Source organism: Astatotilapia calliptera, chromosome 3 (genome assembly GCF_964374335.1).
Source record: "Astatotilapia calliptera chromosome 3, fAstCal68.1, whole genome shotgun sequence".
NCBI classification, from domain to species: domain Eukaryota; kingdom Metazoa; phylum Chordata; class Actinopteri; order Cichliformes; family Cichlidae; genus Astatotilapia; species Astatotilapia calliptera.
In genome coordinates this window covers 56,191,151-56,210,111 of record NC_137424.1, presented here as the reverse complement: position 1 = coordinate 56,210,111, position 18,961 = coordinate 56,191,151, and the positions used below count along the sequence as shown (strand labels likewise).

At 40.7% G+C, this 18,961-nt stretch overlaps 2 pseudogenes across 2 annotated transcripts; both read left to right on the top strand.

Annotated features, from left to right (window-relative positions):
- Positions 1-142: 142 nt before the first annotated feature.
- Positions 143-1,659, top strand: LOC145425507 (gem-associated protein 8 pseudogene; annotated as a pseudogene). The gene has a single exon (XR_013906221.1). The product of XR_013906221.1 is annotated as a gem-associated protein 8 pseudogene (transcript).
- A 147-nt stretch (positions 1,660-1,806) lies between these two features.
- Positions 1,807-4,141, top strand: LOC145425500 (CDAN1-interacting nuclease 1 pseudogene; annotated as a pseudogene). Its single transcript, XR_013906194.1, has one exon. The product of XR_013906194.1 is annotated as a CDAN1-interacting nuclease 1 pseudogene (transcript).
- The last annotated feature ends 14,820 nt before the right edge of the window (positions 4,142-18,961 follow it).

Sequence of the window (18,961 nt, the reverse complement as noted above, 5' to 3'; positions counted from 1 at the left end):
GCTTTTTTGTTGTTGTTGGAGGGGGAGTTGTGTGGGGTTTTTTTTTTTTCCCAAATAAAATAGACTCTAGACTTTAACAGTCTTCATCTGAAGTTCTGATTCTGTTTGTCGTGTTAAAATAAATCACTGAAAGGCTGAAGGTTTCAAAGATTCGTGTGTAATCATAAAAATAAGATTTGGATAATTGAGGATGGGTACTTTGCATTTGCATGTTCTAAGTATAAAATATTGATGTAATATTTTGTGTTTAATCGCTACAATGGCGCAAACTTCCACAAGCATGTAGCACTAAAAGAAAAAAGCAAGACTGCTGGGAAATTTTCTCCGAGGAAGTAAGATGAGATGCTAAACTAGCTGGCTCCACAGAGGTTTACCGATGACGAAACATTAACAAAGAGGAACATCTCAGAAGTTGCAGCTGTCTGCAGTCATGGAGGACATAAGCACTGTGATGTCCTGGTTTTCCCGCCCGGTGTACAGCCGATACTGGCAGCACTATTGGCAGGCCATGGCGTGGCCTCAGAGGCACAGGCGCGCCTACAGAAAGGCCTTGGAGGCTGCCTACGGCCCCTGCTGCTACCAGGAGGAGGGGCCCTGTGACCGGCCTCGCTATGCTGACTGGAGCTCTGCAGAGAGCAACAGGGAAGACGAGGACGATGCAGAGGCAAGTAGCTCGGAAAGCGAGATTGAGTGCGATGTGAGCAACCCGGCAGTACTTCGCCCGGACTGAGCGACACAGGGAGGAGCTCAAGAAGCAGCAGCAGATGGAGGCGGCGCAGCAGGGCAGCTACATGCCGGCCGATCAGGACCTACACAGCTTCTCGTTGCGGAGCAGTGTCGCCCCTCCCTTGGAGAGACCCGGCGAAAGACGCACGGCCGAGATGAAGAAGCTGTACGGCGGGGATGCGGCCAAGATCATGGCCATGGAGGCAGCGATGCAACTCAATTTTGAAAGAAACTGTGACCTGAAGCAGCCCAAGTACTGGCCTGTGATCCCGCTTAAGCTATGACGCCGTAAACAGTTTGATCTGGAGAAGATCCATGCTCTGATCCCTCTGCGAGCTGCTGATGTAGAACTAACAGGTTTAGGAAGTTTGAAGTTATTTCAAGGAAGAAAACAAAACTTCTGCTCGGCCAAACACGAACATCCCCCGACCTGTTGGCTGCTGCTCCAGATTACAAACCTCTGGCTGCGGCAGTACGAAACACCTCATCGAGGTTTACCCTACTGCATAAATTGGTTTTTAATTTATGGCATGAAACACCAGCACTTAGTCCCCCAAAACATCCTGTTGGTTCGGCGCTAAAAAGTGAGAAGCAGCGTGAGCTGAGGGTCAGAGTTGCAGTAAATTTGCCCCCACAGGTGATGCAAGTGTATTCAAACAGCCTGCGCCTGTGTTTCCTCCTAATCTCTTTTTGTTTACCCTCTGGCTCGGTGATGTTTCATGCTGCAGTAGCTCCTCTTATGCCTGTCAACTTAGTTTAACCACAAAAAACATTGTCCTCCCCGTCCTCCCCTTCCCTCCCCTCCCTGTGTTCAGATTTGGGAGCGTTCCTGCATGGCTGCCTCTGCCTACACAACAAGAGTGATTTGTTGTTGCTACTTCTAAAGTGCGGTTCTCCGATTCTGACATTTCACTGGCTTCAAAGCCACTCGTGTGAGTTCTCTGGGGGAGGGGGGTGTTGACTATTCTGTTTTATCTTGTTTGTGTTTGCACCAAGCTGCTCCATTTTTTTTAAATGGGAGGATGTGTATTTTATATGATTTCTGTTTGTAATAAAGTGTTTTCTGTCCACATGGAAAAAAAAAAAAGCAAGACTGGAGGCTATTGGGGACGGTACTAGGACTGCAGGAATTAAGAGTAAAGATCCCTTTCTCATGATGAGACTGTCCCGAGCAGAATATAAAGAGAGAGTGCGATGGACTGAAAAACTGAGACCTACACGCCGATGCATGAAGATACTGAAGGACAAGTTTCCAAGTCACTCACAGTCCACTCTTCTGAGCATCTTCTCCCTGGAGTACCAGAAATGGATCAAAAGGACATTCTCAAGACACCATGTGCCGGATGTTATTGAAAGCTACTACCAAAGGTATCTGAGTGAAGCCAAGGCACAGCCTACTGCTCCTGTCCTGCTTGAATTGGCCAATGAGGTGGATCTGTCTCCTGCGCTGATGGCTCGTATCATCCTGGACAGGTTCCTTCAGGGCCAGGATGGTGGAATGCAATCTAAATCAGTCCTCAACAGCATGCTGAAGGAGCCATCTTTAATTCCAGACCAAATTTTGGCCAGTAATGTCTAGCAATGCACAATAAATGACTGCTGTTATGGACCGCTGGTAGACTGCATCAAACACGCCATAGGCCATGAGCATGAAGTGCTGCTCCGGGAAAAACTGAAGGAGAAGAACCTTTCCTTCCTGGATGAAAACCATCTGAGAACTATGGGCTATGACAAAACACCTGATATCATCCTGGAGGTTCCAGTTGCTGTGGAAGGACACATTGTACACTGGATTGAGAGCAAAGCCTCTTTTGGAGATGATCAAAGCCATCAAACCTATCTCAATGAACAATTCTGGAGCTACTGGAACAGGTTTGGTCCAGGCCTTGTGATCTACTGGTATGGCTTTATTGGAGACCTGGACTGCCAGAGAGACAGAGGTATCCTACTCAAAGACTGCTTCCCTACAGACATTGTCACCCTGTGCCATGCCACGCAACAAGACCGATCACCTGAGAGCCAGAATAAAGACAAAGAATGAGAAAAGATCAGAAGCAAGAATAAAACCAAAGTACAGATGAAAGAATGAATGGGAGGAAAGAGGGATGACAACAAGGAGGTGGGAAGGGAACGAACACTGAGCTATGCAGGGGTGGATACCTAGATCCGGAAGCAATTTGGCTTTCCTGCAGTGTGAGACTACTGGCAAAAAATCTGCCCTGAACTTCACCTGACCCTCATTCTCTCTCTCTCGCTCTCTCTCTCCCTTTCTTCCTCTCATTCACTGCTCCAAAGCGGCCGCATGTAAATGCACACCAGCATTCTCTATATATCTGACGTCACTCATAGTCATACCTGTAAATGGAAATACATGATCTGGGAGGCTATTCTGGTCGTGGTCAACACCTGGCCCTTGGATGGCCTCTTGCACTGGAGGCTACGGTGCAAGCCAGGGCCGAAGCAGGACATAAGGCCCTTCCTTATCACGCTCAGGCCCTGGCCTTTGTCACTCCTTCCTCCTCCGTTCCATAGGCAGATAAGAGAGGTGCGGTCTAGGGGCTGGGTGACGCCTGCCTCTCACCTGCGTCACTCAGTGCCCTCTCAGTCACTCTCCAGCGGGATAAACAGGATAGTTTCTGATTAAGGCTGGCCCCTCAGTGACCCTTTTCACATTATAAAATCTTTTTTTTTTTTTTTTTTTTTGTTAGCACATATGCTTGACAGAACTGTTCATGCTGTTGTCAGTGTTTATTTCTTAACTGCGCAACTAATATTCAAATTCAAAGTTCCACTAACCTAATTAAGCACAAATTTGGATACATTTACAAAAAAGGAATTCTTTTTTTTTTTTTTACATTTGTTGGCTTCATGTTTACTGTAGAGTTAAAGTTATTGATAGAATTTCCAATAGCTGTGATCAAAATTGAATAATTTTCTATTTTTTTACGTTGAATATATTAATAATTTTTCACTGCATAATGTCATAAAATAATGAGCATAGCCGTGACAGTTTGCCTAAAGCAAAGCCATATTGAAATTGGGAGTAATGTGGTAGCCTAACAGTATTCACTTTAAAAGGATATAAAAAAAGTGAAGAGCTTATCCTCGCATTTGTGAACCTACGTTTGCTTGACCAGTGTGTTTACTTAGTAAAATATCAAAACCAGGAGCTTTTTTACTTGTTTCACAATAATAAAAAATAAATAAAAAGACTATTAGAATCAGCATTTGTTACATTCTGTCCCACATTTAACCTGTAACAATTTAAAGTAAAACTACTGTACTTGCATGTGTTATTTTGTACATGTAAATATTAACAAATGTGTTGTGTAAACTAAAAAAAAAAAAAAAGCAAGACTGGAGGTGTAGTTGGTTATTAGTTATGTAATCATGCCCCCGTATGCCCCATTACCGTTTGCTTCAAACTTCAGCAACTTATGGGTGAGACTTAAGTACATCGGAGACGGGGACCCCCGACCCGTGATTATGTTGCTGAAGAGCTGTTATTGCAAACATCATGGCTGAATGTGCAGGACATATACTCTTTCATTGCTCTGCCCAATAAACGGGATTTTGAGCTGTGTTTTACCCAAGAGGCGCCCTTACGTCGCTTCTTAGAGATCTCTTTTTCCAACGCATCGCATCCGAAATGGAAAGACTGGCAAGTGGAGTCTTCTGTCCAGGTAGAGGTAGTGACTCTTGTTGTTAAGTTCTGGACTGGAAGGATTCCAGACCAAGATATCGAGTTATATCTTAAAAGGCACTGCGAGATTCTTCAACCCCCAGTCAAGCCAGTGGATAAATTCGGATTCTGGTATGGAGTCCGAAAATACAAAGTTCGGATGCGTAGAGATGAAGCTGGGCATATAATCTCTATCCCTAATTCCATCTCGTTGGGCCCCTATAATGGCAGGATTATTTATCCTGGCCAATCGGCGAGGTGCTTCATCTGCCAAGGTCCAGACCACCAGGCGTGAGAATGCCCCACTATCAAATGTTGGAAATGTGGTGAGTTGGGCCACAAGGCTAAAATTTGCCAAAACGAACGTGAGTGCTCCCTCTGTGGTGCGAAAGGGCACACTTTCTTTAAATGCCCCAAGTCTTTTGTGAATATACTTAAATCTTCCCAACAACCTCGACCTTCTGACACCATGGATTTCTCTTCCTTGGAGGATCCTTCTCAAGTTATGGATCCCCCCGTGAATGACCAGGTGAGAGAGCCCCCTCCCTCTCCTCCCCCTCCCCTTCCTCCGACGGCTGCCTCACTATCACTCCCAGTTTCGCTTGGATTGGATAATCCACAAGTGGATGATCAGGATAACCAGCCTAGCCCTGTTCAAAATGAGTTACCATCTCCACTGTCTCAGTCAAGTAAAAAAAGCGACGAGAGTGATGAAGAGCTAGATGGTAACCTAATCATAGAGACATCGGATGGTGAGAATAAAAGCGATAGCGACGACGAAGAAATCGACAGCGAGCAGACACCTGATGACGACGGAGATAGCGAGGACCATGGATCCTTTCCTCTCTCAGAGGCGGCATCTCTGGCTCTTGCTTCGCTACCCGGGGAAACGAGAGTAAAACGTAAGACCTTCTTTAGTGGAAGTCACCCGGCCCTCGACGAGCTCGTCAACGAGGATACGAGAGGAAGCAGAAAAAGGAGCGTTTCTGCTTCTAGCTCTGGAAGAGATAAGCGGAAGGATAATAGACCAAGTCCTCCGTGAGTAATATTTCTGAGATGGTCTCTCCTTTAGTCAACCTATGAGTAACATCAAAATAATTACATTTAATGTCAGAGGCCTTCAATCAGATAAGAGCAGGAAAAGGAAGGTTGATTTTTAAAAAAAACTTGATTATGATATTTTGTGCCTTCAAGAGATGAGATTAAAAACACACGTAGATGTATGCGAATTAAATAAAATGTGGAACACTGCCCATTCAATAATATCGATAGGGGAAGACAGCTCTGATGGAGTGGGTATTTTCTTTAAAAAAGATGCGGTGAATATAATCAAAAGAAGAGACATAATACCGGGACGACTCCTCCTTGTTGATTGCTGTTATTACGGGCAAAGGTTGCGTATTATTAATGTTTATAATGCACCCGAACGAACGAAAAAGATACAATTGCTGAAAAAACTGAAGTATTTATTAGAGATTGGTTTTAATATAATTTTGTGTGGAGATTTTAACATTGTTACTGAAGCAACTGACAGAATATCCAAGGTTGAATTTAGAGAACTGCGAGAAGGCAAATTGTTGGTTAAGGTTTGTAAGGAAGCAGCACTCCGTGATTTATACAGGCACTTGCATCCACATACCGTCCACTACACTAGATTCGATTCATTAACTAAAACAAGGATTGATAGATTCTACATATCACATAATGTTCAAGGTCTGAAATATGACACTCTTTTAACAGACTTTTCTGATCATATGGTGGTTATGGCAACAGTATCGTGTTGCCCCCATGAATTTTTGAACTATTGGAAATTGAATACATCCTTGTTAGCAGAGAGTTACTTAGGTTCGAAGTTAAATCTGAAATTAAGAAAATATTACATCTTAAGATTTTTACTACCTCTTTCTCAGAACTTTGGGAGCTTCTTAAACGACATATGCGTCAATTTTTTAAATTTAAAGCGAGAGAATTAAACCATGCAAAGAATGTAAAATATAATGAAGATGTGATATATATATTTAAGAAATAAGAAGGAGAAGGAAGAGGAGGAGGAAAATCAAATGATGTCTCTTAAAGAGGACATTGATCGAGTCAATAGAGAAGTTTTATTTAATATGTTGAGACGTACTGACTTTCACGGGAACAGCGATTATATGATTCTTAATAATCAAAAGAAATTTCGAAATGATTTTATCGTCTCAATTAAAGATAAACATGGAAAGTCAGTTTTTGAAGAAGAGGGGAAAAGACAAGTAATTAGAGACTATTGTTCGGAAATGTTTTCATCCATAGCTACAAACAGCGACGCTATTAACAATTTTTTGAGTGAGGTTGAACCATTAGATCCTGTCATTTCAACACGTTCTCACTCCCAACTCTCAAACGTGTGACGCATCGTCAGGCTATGATTTTGATTAATGACTTTTAATAGTCATTCTATAAATGCTGTCCGTTTAAATGGTCTTACCTGTACACACTGCATATCCACCGGATTCCAGCCAGAGTGGATTCTGGAGTCTTCCACGCTCCTGTTAGTGATCCTCCATCTGGATGGATGAGAACAACCTTCTGAACAATCTAGCAGGAGATGGCCCATATCTATGGGACTGATTTGTGCTAATAACGCCCATTGTATGGATTGATAACAGCCGAAGCGGGTGAATAAAGTCACACAGTAGCTAGCTGTGCCATTACCCAGCATACATCACTCCCTCCATAAATGCAATAAATGATACAAAAGTATCGTTCTACCTGTTTTTCAGGTAGTTGTTTACATTATATAATTTATTGTGTTCTGTATACGTCACTACAATGTGATTTGGAAAATGTCTAAATATACCGACAAAAGGCTCTTCCGCGGCAATCTCTTCAATCGGAGGACCCTTCACGTCAATTCCCGACGCGAGGGGGGTACCCTGCGCGTCCATAAGTGCAGCAGAGGGAGCCTGACCATGCGTCACACGTTTGACGAGTTGGGAGTGAGAATGTGTTGAGCATTAAGAACAAAGTGGAACTTATCGGCAGACATTACCAGTGCAGTTATAACTATGCGACTGAAATATAAGGAGACTTTCGGACAGTTATACTGTCAAAAGAAATGTTCATCCAGGTTGTGATGAGTTTTTTCTTTTCCCTTTTTTATTGTCACTGATGCTTCAGGTGTGAATATCTCATAAACAACAGGCAGCAGGTTCACTATGACCCAAACTCCAGACTCAGTAAAACATCATGTCAGTGTTACAGGATACAAACTCCACAGCAGTGGAAAGTTAAAGAAAGTCCATTCATAGTTCAAAGGTCGCTCTGCAGAGGATGATTTAAATGTTATCATTGGTCAGAATTAAAACAAGAAGCTTGAACTTTTTATAAAGATTACATTTGATCAAATTGTTTTTTGTTTATATATAGATATATTTAAAATTAATAAAAAATAAAACCTATTGCTGTGCCAGCTTCTAGCTTAGTTTGACAGTGTGTAGAACAAACCTGATGAAAACTTAAAGTCAGCCAAACACATCCAAATTTTGAGGCTGGGAGTAAAAAAAACGAATCTGACTGAGCCCAAAATCAGCTGCAACCCTGTATGGTTATTACAGTAAACACAGCGGTCTTTTCTCTTTATTTATTTATTTTTTCATAAAGTGATTTATTGTAAGCAACACAAATTTGAACAGGGGGCAAATTTTGTTTTGGCACACTGATCATTACAGTCACAGCTTGTTGTCTTTAACAGTCTCAGTGTTTTTCTTTTCTTGTTTGTGTGCGAATTTCCCCAAATCATGCGATGATCATGATTACTGACAGTCTGGTATAAAAAGTAGTTTTGTTTGGAGTTGTGCAGGACTTGTCTTTGTCATTGTATCACAGAAAAGTGTCATCAAGATGTATTCATAGCCAGAGGCCAGCAGGTGTCACTGTGGAGATGGTTTCAGATTGTTTTGACACTTCAATATAATTCCTGCACAAATGCTTCAGTGTTTCACGAAGCCTCACTTTGCCCATCACTAGTAAGCAGGCACCAAGTGCTGTTACTGCCTGCTGCACACAGCAGATCGACCAAACTGTCCGACCTGTAGATGTACATGGTTCATTCCCATGTGTCAGTTTAAAGATATCTCACTGAGTGTCAGAAAGACAAGTTTGCTTCTCTTCTCTACTGCAAGTGAAAAAAAAACTGCAGAATGTTTTCAGTGTCATCAGTTCAGCTATATTAAATCAATGTGGTGTTAAATTTTGTTATAAGAAGCAATGGGAAATGTTTTCATGTAATTTGAAAGCTTTGGATGTGTTATCAAACTTCTGAATTTCTGGAAATAATCTAATTATCTTTTTTTACTCACAATTTATTCTAAGCTTATAATTATTTGTATTTTACTCTAGCAGCAGTTGGAAATCTCCAGTTCATGTAATGTGTATGATGAAGATGGTGATGATGATGATGATGATGATAGTGGTGGTGGCGATGATACAGCAACATAACTAATAATTTTAATAATACATTTTATTTAGAAGCACCTTTCAAGACATTATTGGTAATTGAGTGTTGTGCAGTGAATTGTGCCTACAGTTTTGCAAAGTGTGTGTTACAAAATTGCAAACTGAGTGCAAAGCAGTTTTTGTGCTTTTAGTTTTGCAAACTCAGTGAGTGGTTTTGCTATAAGTCTGAATAGTTTTAGAGATTGTGCTACAGGAATCACAGTTAGGGTTTAAGCATTCAGAAAAAACTGTAATTTAGATTGACTTGAGGCATGATTTGATGGCATAGTTCAGTTTTGAACTGTTTTGGGGTCAAAGTTTGGTTTTGCAAGAAGAGTCAGATGTTTTGTGAATGCAGCTTGAAAACTGGGTTTTGTGTTCACAGTGTGGGGAAAAGGAGATCAGCTTTCCAGGAATGTGTCTTAGCAATCGAGAAAAACTGTAACGTGCTGGCAGCTCATGAACAGTTTGTCTCATTTCCGCCTAAAATCCATCTCAGCTGGAAAGAAAGAACGAGGTTGAAGGTGGAAACTTAAAAGAAGAAAAAACCAACATCCTGTGTGCTGAATAAGACACAGGATTACAGTTTTTTCTGAAGCTCTGCTGCTTCTCATTTATTTACTGTCAGAATAGAAAACAGGATTTCTACTCTTCTATTAATGGATGTCAGAAAACTCAATCAGATCATCAGTAGAAACAGTTTGATCAACACTGTAAATGAGACGATTGGTGTTCACTTTAATAACATGGACAGAATAATGAGCTATAATCATAAACTCAATGGAGGAAACTTTCTTCAAGTTTACATTATTTTGAAGGGAAACTTTATCAACCTGTCCCTGATAACATGATGAAATAATCTCTATGATTATGGAAATGAAACAAAATGAGTTCATCAGCCTCACAGAGAACGTGAAGCTGATCTGAGATGTTTGGTTTTATTTGGTTTTCTGTCAGTGATTCAGTTTGATTTTGAAAGACAGTTTGTAACGAAGTATTCATGCTGATTTGATGATGATGATGATGTATGGATTATAGATGGATTAAAATGCTGCACATCGTTTATGTAACTGAATCATTAATATTTTGGACTTCAAACATTTCACTTGATAAGAAATTCAACAGCCAGCGGCAGAAAATTCTGTTATAACAACAGCAGTGAGGCTATAAATTTATTGAACCAGTCGGACAGCGTAGGCGTGTCAGTGCAAGTAAAATCACAGTACAGTAAGTGCCTTTAGGATAACAGAACCTTTATTAGTCCCGCACGTGGGAAATTGTTGTTGTTGTTGTTTTGCCATCAGAATTATTGTCTAAAGGCAAAGAAAGATGCCCAACGGACTGACTTTACCAAATGGACCATCCTAGCCTTGCTGTATTGGATTCACCTTTTATTGTTTATTTTATTTTATTTTATTTTCACTTTGCTAAATACGGGACGGACTTGACTGGGGGAAAGAAAGAGGGAAAGAAAAACAGTGGGGAAGAGGAACGGTGATAAAGGGCAATAAACAAAAACCAACAAAACAAACAGACAATAAATACATGTATCAATCACATGGATCACCTGTTGAGAAAGAAAGAAGAGAAAACAAGCAAAAAAAGACAGAAATATAGCAAAACATCATCGCAACGATCTATGTGAATATAACAGTAAATACTAACTATTAAATATTATTGTGCAGCACGTAAGATTGACAGCGCACAGTGTGCTTCGAGGTAGGAGCCAAAAAGGGTTTAGTTTGTGTGTGTGAGCACCCGTGTGTACACCTGTGAGCATGAGCGCGCTTGTATTTAACAGGTTCCTTCATGTAATGATCTGCTAGAGGGTGTGGGGGCCACAGCCCCGTCCTCCAGGGCATGAAGCAGGTATGGAGGAGATCCAGGCTCCAGACATCCAGAGACCCCCAGAACACAAGAGACCAAGGAAGACCAACAGAGGGGCAGCCGCGCCACTGTCCCAGAAAGAGCTGAGGAAATTGCTTTTGTTACAGCAGAAAGTGGACAGTGCAAAGTTACATAGCAAAACATTAGAAAAACTCTGGAACAGGATTAGAATAAGATACTGTACACAGTAGAATAGAATAAAATTAAATACTATAAACAATAGAATAAATAGAATACAAATACTATATACAATAGAGTAATATACAACTTTGCCAGATATTATTCTTGATGTTAATAAATTACTAACATCAAATTATCAACATCAAGAGAAAAACCAGTAAGTGAGCTGCAGAATAAACCACACAGTGATGACAGCAGGTTTGTAAAGACTTCTCAGTCCTGGAGTCTCTACTGTCATGATGGTGTTGGTTACTATGGAGACCACGATTACATAGCAAGAGCCATCCCTCTGCTCCCCTCAGCGGTGAGTGTGGCAGTGTAGCAGTGTATGTGGACTGTTCTGCAGGGATTGTGTCCTCCTACAGTGTCTCCTCTGACAAACTGATCCACCTGCACACCTTCAACACCACCTTCACTGAACCTGTATATGGCCTTCAGATCGTGTCCAGTATAATTCAAGGCCTTGTTGATAACATAATGATAGAAATTGTCTGGTGTGAAGACGAGGAGAGTGCCAGGGTCAAAGGTCATAGAACTAGTGAACACATTTGAAGGGAGTAAGTGAACATCCATATTCAGCCCGTTACACAATTCCTCCATAACCAGGAACACATAATTGTTTGTTTACTCTTGGTTAGCATAGTTAACTAAGAGTAAACTACGTATTAACAGCTGTTTTTGTTCCCGGTTAAACTGTTTCCTGCTGAATGAAAATATTTTTAATGTTAGGTTTAATCCAGAGTCAGCTAATTTCAGCCAAACCGATTTTCTCAGGAACAAATAAAACACTGTTAACATTAGTGGTGTGCAGATCGATGTTGAAATATCGATTCTTTCGATACCAGTAATTTATGTTATAGAATTGATTCTCATATTTAAATTTCAACATTTTAGTACTTTGGGTAAATTTGTAGTTTTTAATTACAGTTTTTTCTGATTGCTTAAGCACATTTTTTGTAACTATTGGCTAATTTTGCAAAACTCTTCACACAAATAAGAAAACCTGTCACCCAATAATCAAAACATTGTAGTTCTCTTGCAAAAGCAAACACAGCTAGATTAACTCTTCACACCTTCGTAAAAATGGTGTTTCCGTATCAAACAGTACACACAAGCCATCATCTACTAAGCACACAATGCGCCAACTGCACACTGATGGTATGAATACAAAACACATCTGGCTTTTGCTTTCTCTGTGTACAAGGTAGGCTATGTCAGTTTGAGCTCATACTTCTGTCATAGATCCATAAGCATAGAGGGATCCAAACTTCAAGTACTGGTGTTTATTCAAACACATCAAAACAAACACAAGTGTTTATTTCCAAGTATAGGATTATTTGCAATCGCCATAATGACTATATGGGTTACTTGGTCTGCAGTGAACATGCTTCCTCTGCCCCAGCATCTGGTCATCTAGCAATTCTGTAAAGTAACAATTTCAGTATTTTTACATCAATGGTATTGGTGTGTTTCTCATTGGCAAATGGCAGTGCTACAAATCTTTGTGCGAAGTGACTGTACTAACCGATTCTCATTTCAAGATGTCCTTATGGTACTTGCTACAGTGTAGCGGCTCGAGTTAGGCTGGACCCGTTGGCCAGCTACCCTCAGGGTCATTCCACGGTTGATTACATGGTCCACTATTGTAGCTCTGATGTCATCAGCAATTCTATTTCTTACTCTTCCTACCCTTCCTCTCCCCCCTCCTCATCTTCCTCTTCCCCCTTCTCGTCTTCCTCTTGCTCCTCCTTGTCCTTGTCGTCCTCTTCATCCTACTTCTTCACCTCCACGTCCTCTTCCTCGGCCTCCTCTACTTCTCACTCTTTCTGCTCCCTCCATTGTACTCCGCACACACAGCTTACCTGTATTATAGTGCTTAGGCTGATTGCAAAGTGAACTAATTATCTAAAAAAGTTTTCACATGTGAAAGTGTGCCAGACAGTTGGCAAATTAGTGTTAATGATAGCCATACATGTGTATACTTTTGCTAGGAGTGTGTTGGAAATTTGGTAATTGAGTGTTGTGCAGTGAATTGTGCCTACAGTTTTGCAAAGTGTGTGTTACAAAATTGCAAACTGAGTGCAAAGCAGTTTTTGTGCTTTTAGTTTTGCAAACTCAGTGAGTGGTTTTGCTATAAGTCTGAATAGTTTTAGAGATTGTGCTACAGGAATCACAGTTAGGGTTTAAGCATTCAGAAAAAACTGTAATCAGAACACAGTGGAAAGAAACTGTGTCATTCGGATCGTCTAAATTGGAAGGAACTACTTCCTCTTACGCCTTTCATAGTCATATGAGAAATACAGCTGTATAAATGTGTTGCAGCCCCCTGGCGTGCACACTCACAACAATGGCTGAGTGTAAACGGAGTCACGTGTGGACGTATTTTACCTCCACAAACAGCCAAGAAACTGTTTGCGATACATGTGGCAAGACAGTGAGTTGTTGTGGCAACACCACTAACCTTGTCGTAGAAAATGATGAGCTTATGTTGAGGCGAACTGAAGAGGAGGAGAGGGACAGGTGCTGCTAGGGCGAGACAGACGTCTCTCGCGGAGTCGCTTGAGGTTTTTTTTATTTATATATGATAATTCTGCATTATTAAGCAATAAGAACAAGTAGTCTGATGTCTTGTAATCATTATGAAGCTATATTATTATATTATTATTACAATTACATAATACAATTATATATTGGATTTTGAAAAACAATGAAACATTACGTGTTTGTACAGAGTGTCAGTTATGGATCAGTATCACCCTGAATTTACTTGGTATCGTATCGGAAAGGAAATCAGTGTTTAAAACACTGTTCGAAATGTTAATGTTTGAAACAAACCAAACATTAACATTTCAAAGTTATCTAAGAGACGTATATATCATGTTTAACTTGAGTAATGAAAGACCGCGGGGTTTTGAATCCGCTCTTCTCGCCGGGCTCTAGTGATCCTTGACCTCTTGGTCTGCTATCAAGCTGGTGGGTAACAGACGTCTTCGAAAACATCAGAGCACTTTTGGAAATATCCTGATAAATCGAGCAGATATTTAAAGTTTACAGAGATACATTCTTGCCTGAAAATAAAGTTCATTTTGTGACCCAGAAAGAGTAATATTTAATATTTAAAAGTGTTTAGCCGCGCTCCTCCACCATTGCTGCATTTGAGTTTTGGACGAAATGTATTCTGGGATATTTAGCTGCACCAAAAACACAAAAATCACCACCAATGCATCCTCCATAAAACAGGCGGAGCGAGAACACATCTGGGAATTTTGTTGCGTCCTCAGCTTGATGCGTGCTTTGAATTGGAACAGTGCTTGGTCTCCGATTGATGACGTATTACGAGTACACGAGAACACAAGTACGCATATTGAGACCGGGCCAATATTTCCAGGTTTTTCACTCACTTGATGTATCAGGATTACTCCACGTTCAAAAGTGCCTGAGTTGATCTATTTTTTATTTACTTATTTATTTATTTGATGGATCCGCCTTCCCCTTGTGTCGACCATTCTCACCTGCTGGTAAGCCTCAGTCCTGAACTCCTCTTCCCTGTATGGTTGAATTTGTAGGGGTTTTTTTATTTGTTTTTTGTTGTTGTTTTTTTTTTTAATAAAAACCAACTTTAAATCTTGGAAGCACATCTGCCTCTTTTTAGCATAAAGAACCTGTGCACCTGACTGTGTTAAACATATAAATATGTATTAACCCTTTAAAGCCGGTCGGGGCGGACACGCTCCATTTTGCGTAACTATTTTTAAATCCCGGTAGCACTGCAACCACATGAGCTAGCGCAATAATTTTTTTGCATATGAAACCAGAGGAGTTGTACTTACATCTTATGCCATCAGCTTGTCCTAGGTCACAGTTTTCTTCCACATATAGCTTTGCAAAAACTGCATTAAAAAGCAGCAACAAAAATATAATATTCCAGAAACACGCTTTGCCGATCCGATCAGCTGTTCGTAACACTTCCTACGTCCATCAGCGTGAACTATCACATGACCGCATGACCTGCCCGAAACCGGAAGTGACGTCATTTTGCAGAAATGTAGTTTTTAACCATCGTGGCCTCATGAGCCTATACTTGTGTTTTTAAAAGTTATCTTTGACTTTATGACTTTCTGTGTCGTTTCTGGGATGCTTAGGACTCATATTGCACTGCTGGAAATAGTTTATTTTGATGCATATGCTGTTATTTTGCAAATTTGCACTATAATATATTTTTTCGTTTTTCCTGCAGTATATGAAAATTGGTGTATCTCAAAAATAAAACTATGAAGACACTTAAAATAAATTTCCTTTGGTGGGAAACTAGTTTTTGCAACTTTTTTGTATTTACAGTTTTGAGGGATAAGCCTCTTAAATTTCTCTAACTAGAAATATATGTTAAAAAAACAAAAAACGATTTTCAATTTTTTTGTAGTTTATTGCACTTTTTTTGCAATTTATGTAATTACTATGCACTTAATGCATACATATTATTAAAATTTGGGCTATAATGGTTGTATTGATGTATAGCAACTTGAAATACTCCAAAAAATGGCTCCACAGCATGTAAAAATATAATATAAGCTCTGGCGGACTTGGTTCTATGGTAGGTCTTAAAGGGTTAAAGTACTAAATGAAAAAATTAATGTACTAAAATCTTCAACCTTTCCTTGTCATCAAACACCGTCCCGCCCTGCCTCAAAACCTCCACCATCATCCCCATCGCCAAGAAGACAGCTGTGGCCAGCCCAAATGACTACAGGCCTGTTGCACTTACGCCTGTAGTGATGAAGTGCTTTGAGAGACTGCTCTGTCAGCACATCAGGGCCGGTCTGCCTCCCACTCTTGACCCCCACCAATTTGCCTACAGGACAAATCGTTCCACCGAGGACGCTATCACCATAGCGCTCCACACTGCGCTAAGTCACCTGGAGCACTGAGGAAGCTATGTGAGAATGCTCTTTCTGGACTTCAGCTCAGCATTCAATCATATCATCCCGGAGATCCTGGTCCAGAAACTGTCTCACCTGGGACTCTCCACCCCCATCTGCCTCTGGATCAAGGACTTCCTGACAAATAGACCACAGTCTGTCAGACTCGGCCCCCACCGGTCCAGCACCATCACACTCAGCACCGGGTCTCCACAAGGATGTGTTTTGAGTCCCCTCCTGTTTACGCTCTACACATCCGACTGCTCCCCTACCCATCTCTCAAACACCATCATAAAGTTCGCGGATGACACCACAGTGGTTGGACTCATCTCAAGGGGGGATGAGTCGGACTACAGAGATGAGGTCAACAGACTGACTGAGTGGTGTTCAGTTAACAACCTCCAACTGAACACCACGAAAACTAAAGAACTTATCTTGGACTTCAGGAAGGGCAGAGCAGACCCGGCCCCACTTTACATTCACGGGAACTGTGTGGAGAGGGTACACTCCATGAGGTTTCTGGGCGTGCAGATATCTGATGACCTCTCCTGGACTGCAAATACTACAGCGGTGGTTAAAAAGGCCCAGCAGCGTCTCCACTTTCTGAGAGTGCTCAGGAGGAACAACCTGGAGGAGAGGCTGCTGGTGACATTTTACAGAGCCACCATAGAGAGCATCCTAACGTACGGCATAACATCATGGTATGCAGGGTGCTCAGCTGCAGACAGGAAAGTACTGCAGAGGGTCATCAACACAGCCCAGAAGATCACTGGCTGCTCTCTGCCCAGCCTGGAGGTCACTGCAAACTCTCGGTACCTCAGCAGAGCTGGCAATATCATCAAGGACCACTCTAACCCCAGCAACCAACTGTTTGAACTATTACCGTCAGGCCGACGGTACAGGTCACATAAAACCAGGACAAACAGATTCAGGGATAGCTTCTTTCCCAGAGCTATCACCGTAGTGAATAAGCACAAAAACAATTGAACCTATTCCATACTGTCACTGTCATTATATTATGCTTAAATCACTTTAAGCATATTTGCACTGCAGAAGACATAATGTGGATTGCACAACACTGGACATTATATTCTTCATTTCCAGTTAATACTTGTACAGCTGCTGTTATTGTGTATATATTTATTTATATTTTGTCATACATTCTTATATAGTTCTATATTGTGTATTTTGTTGTACAGTTATTATTTTCAACTTTAATTTATATATTTTATCTTATTCTTCCCAGTTAAATTTACCCTTCATTCTAATTTGTGTTGTACAGTTGTTTCATTTTTAACCTTAATTTATATTTTATTCCTTCCTAGTTAAATCTACCCTTTTTAATTTTTCATATTTATTTCCTATCTTATTCATAGCCTTTTCCTTTTTTGTTTTCTTTAGGTCATGAGCAGTTGTCCAAGCATTTCACTGCATATCGTACTGTGTATGACTGTGTACGTGACAAATAAAATTTGAATTTGAATTTGCTATTCATACTGTCATTATATTAATGCTGCTATCCTGTATACATTGTACATACTATTGTTTGAGTACTTACGATTGTTTTTTTGTACAATGTTACGTTTCGGTGTGTCAGTGTTTTGTTTTTGCGTGACTGTTATGTATTTCCTGCTTTACTTTGAAAGTCTGTGTTATCTTAGTGTGTTCAGTTTACATTTTCCTTGTCTCGTCAGGTCTAATTTGCCCCAGCTGTGTTTCTCTCCTGTGGTCCATTCCCTGATTGCTCCTTCTATGTATTTAAGCCCTGTGTGTCAGTTGGTCATGTCGCGATCTCCCCCGTGTTGTAAATAGTTTTGGTGTGTTTGTTGTAAATAAATAGTCTGTTGTAAATAGTTGTGAATGGGTTTGTTAATATTTTCGTTTGAGACACCTTTGTTTTGGGATTTTGGTGGAGAGCTTTAGTTTTTTTTCTCGTGTGTTTTGCCTTATTTTTATTTTCCTGCGTTGCACCCCGGTTGCCTAGGCCGGGGTGTAACATATGGGGCTCTCGTGTTACACCCCGGCCTAGGCAACCGGAGTGCAACACGAAAAAAGTAAAAATAAGGCAAAACACACGAGAAAAAAAACTAAAGCTCTCCACCAAAATCCCAAAACAAAGGTGTCTCAAACGAAAATATTAACAAACCCATTCACAACTATTTACAACAGACTATTTATTTACAACAAACACACCAAAACTATTTACAACACGGGGGAGATCGCGACATGACCAACTGACACACAGGGCTTAAATACATAGAAGGAGCAATCAGGGAATGGACCACAGGAGAGAAACACAGCTGGGGCAAATTAGACCTGACGAGACAAGGAAAATGTAAACTGAACACACTAAGATAACACAGACTTTCAAAGTAAAGCAGGAAATACATAACAGTCACGCAAAAACAAAACACTGACACACCGAAACGTAACATCTGTTTATATTTTACATTTATATTTATTATTGAAACTTGCACCAAGGGAGTGGCACTCCAATTTCGTTGTACTCTGTACAATGACAATAAAGGCTATTCTATTCTAAAGCCACTAAAGTGTCTTATAATCCCTGTTAACACATGCCTGCTGACACATGATACACAGTAATGTGTGTTTGAATACAACCTGAAACCTGTTAATGTTCTGATTTAACAGCAGATTTCTCCACATGCAGGGCAGAGAAATTCCTGCATCTGTCATTGACACCGACTCTGACTATGAATGTGTTCACTTCATTTTTGTGTGATTTGGTTTCTTCACGTGTCTCCTTCAGTGCAAATAAAGGACTGTTAGAGTGTGTGCTGTGTGTTTTTCTGAAGCATGACAATCCTTTCCAACAAGTATTTCCAGCTGTTTGTCTCCACTCTGCACTTTAGTCTTTCTTCCTGTCATGTCTGTGTTTATCCACCAGATGTCGCCCTCAGATCATTTTCTCCAAATCAAAAGCATCAGATTTGTTGAGACGCTCTGCCTGCCAGACACAGCTCAGGGCAAAGAAACATGTCTATCCTCCACAATATACAGGCCTGTATCGTTTATTGTCTGTATTTAAATGTATAAATGATCAAATATTAAAAATAATATTAAAAGTCAAACA